At 43.8% G+C, this 7,093-nt stretch overlaps 1 non-coding gene across 1 annotated transcript; it reads left to right on the forward strand.

Moving 5' to 3' along the window:
• Positions 1-6,720: 6,720 nt before the first annotated feature.
• LOC145413301 (5S ribosomal RNA) lies at positions 6,721-6,839 on the forward strand. Its single transcript, XR_013899701.1, has one exon. It is a non-coding gene; the product is annotated as a 5S ribosomal RNA (ribosomal RNA).
• Positions 6,840-7,093: the final 254 nt, after the last annotated feature.

The following is a 7,093-nucleotide window of genomic DNA, read 5'->3' on the forward strand; positions in this document are numbered from 1 at the left end:
CTGCACGAACCTCTCTCCATCCCCTAGAGAGAAATTCTGATGAGGACGAGGACGAGGACGAGGACGAGGACCGCAGCTTAGGACGTGATGTTGCCTCGTGGTTGGGGAAGGAGAAAATCTCACCCCAAGGATCAGAGGGTGGGGCGAGAAGGCAAATCAGGTATGGTCCTTGTGTTTTGTCTGGGGAAGGCGAAAGTGGTGTGGCGGGAGTGCGGGGTGAAAGGGAAAGTGGTGTGGTGGGAGTGCGGAGTGAAAGGGAAACTGGTGTGAGGGAGGCAGCACGAGCACGTGGTGTACGTAGGCATAGGGGAGACGAGGTGGAGCCACTTCCCAGCACGTCTTTCGCCCCACAATATTCCCAAACTTCCTCCCCACAGCCCCAGGATGTGGGGAAAGGAAGGAAAGGGAAGGGAAAGGGTAAAGGAAAAGGGAGAGGGAAGAGAAGTGTGAGTGATGAAGGGGGCTGCTCTCCACCTCCCCAACCTCCCCCACCACCCTCACCTCCCGACATTGACGAAGGCGACGATGGGGACGAGACTGGAGATGGTAGTGTCTCGTGGAACTGGGAAGATGGGAGTAATTTTACTCCCATCATTCACCCTTTCACAGAGGAGTGGCGGTCTGGTTGCACGGCTCCAGGTGTGCATGCGGGTTCGTCTAGGTTGGATTTCTTCCACCTGTTCTTTGGGGAGGCATTTGTGGGGCGCATAGTGGAGCAGACAAACCTCTTTTCAAGAACACAGCGCTGTGAAACTGAACGTCTGGGTACAACTAGCAGGCACTCCCAGGAATATGACAATCCTGTAACAATGTCTGAGATGTTCTTATTTTTTGCCCTGGTTCTCTTGATGGGTGTTGTCAGGAAAAATCAAATACCGGCATACTGGACCACTGACCCAATGACCATCACACCTTTCTTTGGAAAGGTGATGAGTCGTAATAGATTTCAGAAGATTCTCGGCCGCCTCCACTTTTTTGATGCAGAAGATCCAGCTAATGCTAATAACACTGATAAAATGAGGAGAATTAGGCTTGTATTTGATCATCTACGGGAAATGTTCCGCTCCTCATTTTATCCTTACAGAGACCTCGTCATAGACGAGAGTCTTGTGTTGTGGAGAGGCAATATTTCCTTTCGCCAGTACATGCCCAGCAAGAGACACCGTTTCAGGTTCAAGATCTTTGTTATGTGTGACTGTAAGACTGGTTATGTGCAAGACATAGTCTTGTACACAGGCGCACAGACAGACATAACAGAAGATCGTAGTATTGGACTCCCAGGGGCCGTGGTGAAGACAATGATAGAGGAGTACCTTCATCATGGTCATGTGTTGTACCTGGACAACTGGTACACTAGCCCTCTTCTCGCTTGGTTCCTCCACCAACACGACACTGGAGTCTGTGGTACAGTAAAGAGAAACCGTCACCATATGGTCAAGATAGGGAGGAAACTTGACAAGAACGAGGTGGTTTTCTTCCAGGCAAATAACATCCTTGCCACCCTGTGGAACCACAACAGGGAAGTTTGCCTCCTATCAACCGTACACAGCCCCCTGATGCACCGCACAGACTCCGTTGATCACCGTAGCGAGAGGAGGCGCAACGTCTGGAAACCTGAGTCTGTACTTGACTATAATCTGAACATGAGGCAAGTGGATCAGTCAAACTCCATGATTTCCAGTGTGGACTGTGCCAGGACCACGATGAAGTGGTACAAAAAGCTCTTTTTCCACTTGCTCGACATCACGGTCCTCAACGCACACTACCTCTACGCCATGACAACGGGAATCTCTGAGACCTTTGAGGGGTTTGTGAGGGAGCTGTCACATGAAATTATCGCCAGGTACGCACAGGACAGGCCCACACACCGCACACGCACCCCCATGGCTGCCCAGACTCCCCTACGCCTCACAGGACGCCACTACCCTAGCACAATCCCTTCCCAACCAAACCGTCTTAAACCCCAACGCCGCTGCCATGTATGCAAGCACTCGACAGTCAGACCAGCCACTTAGAGAAAAGACATAAGGTACGAGTGTGCAGAGTGCAATGTTGCGTTGTGCCTTCAGCCCTGTTTCAAAGAGTATCATAACTTCCTACACTACTGAAACTGTGTGGGATGGTGATATGACGCTCAGTATAATGGTAAGGCCAGTCAGTATGTGATAAGTTTTATATAAAGTTGAAACGGGTGTAATGTTAGCAGGAAAGTAATGTATAAGTTGAGAAATAGTGTAAGTTGAAAGAAGTGATATCAAAACTACACTCACTGTGTAAATCTGCGAAAATATGACGCTCAGTATAACAGTCTGGTCTGTAAATATGTGATAGGAATGATATAAAGTGGAAACGGGTGTAATGTTAGCAGGAAAGTAATGTATAAGTTGAAAAATAGTGTAAGTTGTAACAATTGATATCACGAGTACACCCACTGTGTAAATCTGCGAAAATATTACGCTCAGTAGAACAGTCTGGTCTGTAAGTATGTGATAGCAATAATATAAAGTGGAAAAGGGTGTAATGTTAGTAGGAAAGTAATTTATAAGTTGAAAACTAGTGTAAGCTGAAACAAATGATATCGCAAGAACACTCACTGTGTAAATATGAGATAATATGACGCTCAGTAGAATAATAAGGTCTCCAATTATGTGATAGCAATGATATAAAGTGGAAACATGTGTAATGTTAGTTGAGAAGTATTATATAAGTACAAAAATAGGTTGTAAGTTGAAATAATAGTCATAGCGACTTCACCCTCTGTGTTATAATGCGCTATTATTACGTTAAATATTATCGTAAGGCCTGAAACTATCTCAAAACAGTTCTCTAAAGTGGAAAAGTATATAATGTTATTAGGAAAGTATTATGTAAGTTGAAAAAACACAATGTGAGTTGAAACAGCAGTCACAGAGAGTTCACTCGCTACGTAAATAAGCACTAACATTACGCTAAATGTTATCGAAAGGCCCGTGAATAAGTAAAAACAGTTCTATAAAATGTAAAATAGTATAATGTTATTAGAGATGTATTATGTAAGTAGAAAAAATTATATGTATGATGAATTAGCAATGTTAACGATTCATCAGTGAACAGTTTGGCCGATTTCGCTCAGTTCGCCCGATGGTACAATGCTTATTTCACCTCTATTTTTGTATAAAATCCAATTTACTCTTTTATCACATGTTTTTTATGTTTGTAATAAATACATATCTACTTACTTTTATTGGTTTTCCAGACTTATAATACCATAGAAAACGTGAGAGCCTCAGACCACCTCCACAGAACACGGTACCAGGTGTAACGAAGGTATACCTGTTTAGGCCACTTATGGACCCCGGTGAACACTTTCTTGGTGATTGACCATTGTTTCTGACCAAAAGCGAAAGTTTGAGCAAAAAAAATTTGGGTCCAAAAATGGTTGGGATTGGGGGGTACCAGTGGTGAAAAAGTGGTCGGGACGGGGCGGGTTCAATGTCAAGACCAACTTACCTAGCTCCGGCCTCCTATGCTCATCATGGGGCAACGTAGCATTGGATGATGGATATATATATATATATATATATATATATATATATATATATATATATATATTCAAGCCAAATGGTTTCCTGTACACCATATCTATATACTGGTGTATCTATAGATAGATAGATAGATCGATAGATAGATATATAGATATATAGATAGATAGATATAGATAGATAGATAGATAGATAGATATAGATAGATAGATAGATAGATAGATATAGATAGATAGATAGATAGATAGATACAGCATATATATGGAGCCTCTGTGGTACAGTGGTAAAGCATGCGCTTTCGTACACTGAAGAACTAGGGTTCGCTCCCTGCCACGGTAATAAACTTTGGGAGCATTCTTCAGGCCACGTACTGCATTGGCAGACACCAGGGGTGCTGTGGTTGAACCAGTGTCGCTTACTACAAAGTATGCTTGCACCCAGTTGGCTTGCGTGGGCCGATTACACTTGGTTCACAGACTACACCACCACCTTTGGCTCTCCTCTCCTTTCACTGATACACCTGGTGAACAAGCCTACATCTTTTCTATCCTTAATGATCTAGAGCAACTTGTACAGCACCCTACCTGTATCCCAGATCGCCTTGGAGAGAACTCCAACATACTTGACCTCTTCCTTACAACTAATCCTTCTGCTTACACTGTTAATCTTTTCTCTCCTTTGGGGTCCTCCTTTGACAACCTTATCACCTTAACCTGTCCTATCACTCCGGTACAGCCTGTGGACTCTCCAGGGAAACATCGTCTGTGGCATTTTGGAGCCGCAGATTGGGAGGCCCTCAGGCTGTATTTCTTTGATTTTCCCTGGAATGATTATTGCTTCCATGGCCAGGAGCCATCTGAGTGTGCCTTGTGCATTACGGAGGTTATTCTCTCGGGCATGGGAGCATACATTCGTTTCTCGTATCCTTTGTCTAACACAAGAAAGCCTTGGTTTAATCACACTTGTTCTAATGCTGTCCGCAACAAGGAGAGGGCCTACAAAAGGTACCGAAGCCAACCCACCGCTGAATCACTTCATCTTTACATTTCTGCCCGGAATCGTGCTAAGTCTGTTCTTTGTTCTGCTAAAAATAATTTCATCCGTACTAAATGCTCTCAACTCTCCAACTCGAATTCTTCCTGCTCCTTCTGGCACCTTGCCAAAAATCTTTCTAACAACTTTACCTCATCATCCTTCCCTCCTCTTTTCTACTCTGATGGTTCTGTAGCTATTTCTTCTACTGATAAAGCAGATCTCTTCACACAGACTTTCTCCTCTAATTCCACCTTAGACGATTCCAGTGCTGTTCCTCCATCACTTCGCCCCTCTGACTTCCTCATGGCTGACATTAAAATTTCTTCAGCTGATGTATTTTCTGCCATCACTGGCCTCAATACTAACAAGGCATATGTGCCGGATGGAGTCCCTCCTGTTGTTCTCAAGAACTGTGCTTCTGTGCTTAAACCCTGCCTAGGCAAACTCTTTTGCCTTTGTTTGTCAACTTGTACCTTTCCTTCTTGCTGGAATTTTGCTCTCATTCAGCCAGTCTCAAAGAATGGTGACCACTCCCAACCGTCCAACTATCGTCCAATTGCTTTAACGTCCTGTTTTTCAAAAGTTTTCGAGTCAATTCCCAGTAGAAAAATTTTAAGGCATCTTTCCTATCACAACCTTCTTTCTGATCGTCAGTATGGGTTCCGTCAGGGACGCTCCACTGGCGATCTTCTCACCTACCTTTCAGACTCCTTGTCATCCTCCTTTCGGGACTTTGGCAAAACCTTTGCCATTGCACTTGACATCTCGAAGGCTTTCGATCGAGTCTGGCATAAATCTTTAATTTCCAAACTGCCCTCTTACGATTTCTATCCTTCTATCTGTGCCTTCATCGCTAGCTTCCTTTCTGGTAGTTCTATAGTCGCTGTTATAGACGTTCATCATTCTTCTCCTAGATCTATCAACAGTGGTGTTCCTCAGGGCTCTGTCCTATCACCAACTCTCCTCCTTTTATTCATCAGTGACCTTCTAAGCTGTACATCTAACTCTATCCACTCATACGCTGATGACTCCACCCTTCAGCTTTCCATCCGGTTCCCGCAATGCCCATCTCAGCAGTTACTTCAACAAATAAGGATGAGGCTATGGCACACCTTATTTCTGATTTGGTTCGTATGTCTGACTGGGGTAAAATAATCTGGTTGTTTTTAATGCATCAAAGACTCAGCTCTTACACCTATCAACCTGACAAAATCTTCCACAGGAAAACCCACTTATGTTTAATAATATTCAGCTTAATTCTCCATCATCCTTGAACATGCTTGGGGTTTCATTTACTCGGGACTTATCTTGGAAAGATCATATTACATCTCTTCTAAAATCTGCTTCCAAGAGAATAGGTGTGCTAAGCCGACTCCGTTCTTTCTTTACCCATGCACAATTGTTGACTCTATACAGGGGTTTTATCTGCCCCTGTGTGGAGTACAACTCTCATGTGTGGGGAGGCTCCACACATACAGCTCTTCTCAATAGGGTGGAGTCAAAGGCTTTTTGTCTCATTAACCCTCCTCCACTAATTGACCCCCTTCAACCTCTGTCTCTTCGCTGCACTGTTGCATCTTTATCTCTTTTCTATCGATACTTTAATGGTTACTGCTCCTCTGAACTGTTTGCATGCATTCCTCCACCTCTACGACGGGAACGTAGCACCCGTCTAGCAGCAAACTCTCACCCCTTTTCTGTCCAGCTCTCTAATACAAGAGTTAACCGTTACTCCCAGTCCTTCATTTATGCAACAGGTCAACTCTGGAACTGTCTCCCTCTATCTGTATTTCCTGCTGCCTATGATCTCCAGTCTTTCAAACACAGTGAGTCCAGGCATCTCGAAATGATCGAATCTTGAAACTGGTGCTCTACTGTGTTTTGTTTTTCTCTTGGAGGGAACAGTTATTGCGGGCTCGTGGCCTTTGGTTCCTTCTTCCTCGCAAAAAAAAAAAAAAAACATCCAAAGCCACTCCAACATTACAATCACACTCACATGAACTTCTAACCTTACATGCAGTCTGTACCAGACAGCCTAAACCACTGGGTAGAGATATATTGACTGTATAGTCCCTGCTTCGATAGGAATAGGCCGGCCCTGCCGTGGACGTCAACGGGAGATGATGATGATGATGATATATATATATATATATATATATATATTGCCAACGGCCATACCACGTTGAGTACACCGCTTCCCGTTCGGTCAGCGAAGTTAAGCAACGTTGGGTCTGGTTAGTACTTGGATGGGTGACCGCCTGGGAACACCAGATGCTGTTGGCATCCCTACGTCAAGTGGGGTTGGTGGAGGATTAGTGCCCCTCCCTGTAAAACAATTAACTCTAAGCTCTTGGCCACCCCGTTTAGGATACATGGTGTCTGGCAATGAATGAATGAATATATATATATTATATATATATAATATATATATAAAATATATATATATATATATATATATAATATTCTATTCTATTCTATTGCCAGACGCCTCAATCCCGTTTGGGGTGGCCACAAACAAATCGCCTCCAAGTCGCCCT

This window comes from Coenobita brevimanus, chromosome 95 (genome assembly GCF_032717465.1).
Source record: "Coenobita brevimanus isolate Jiangsu-jjx chromosome 95, ASM3271746v2, whole genome shotgun sequence".
NCBI classification, from domain to species: domain Eukaryota; kingdom Metazoa; phylum Arthropoda; class Malacostraca; order Decapoda; family Coenobitidae; genus Coenobita; species Coenobita brevimanus.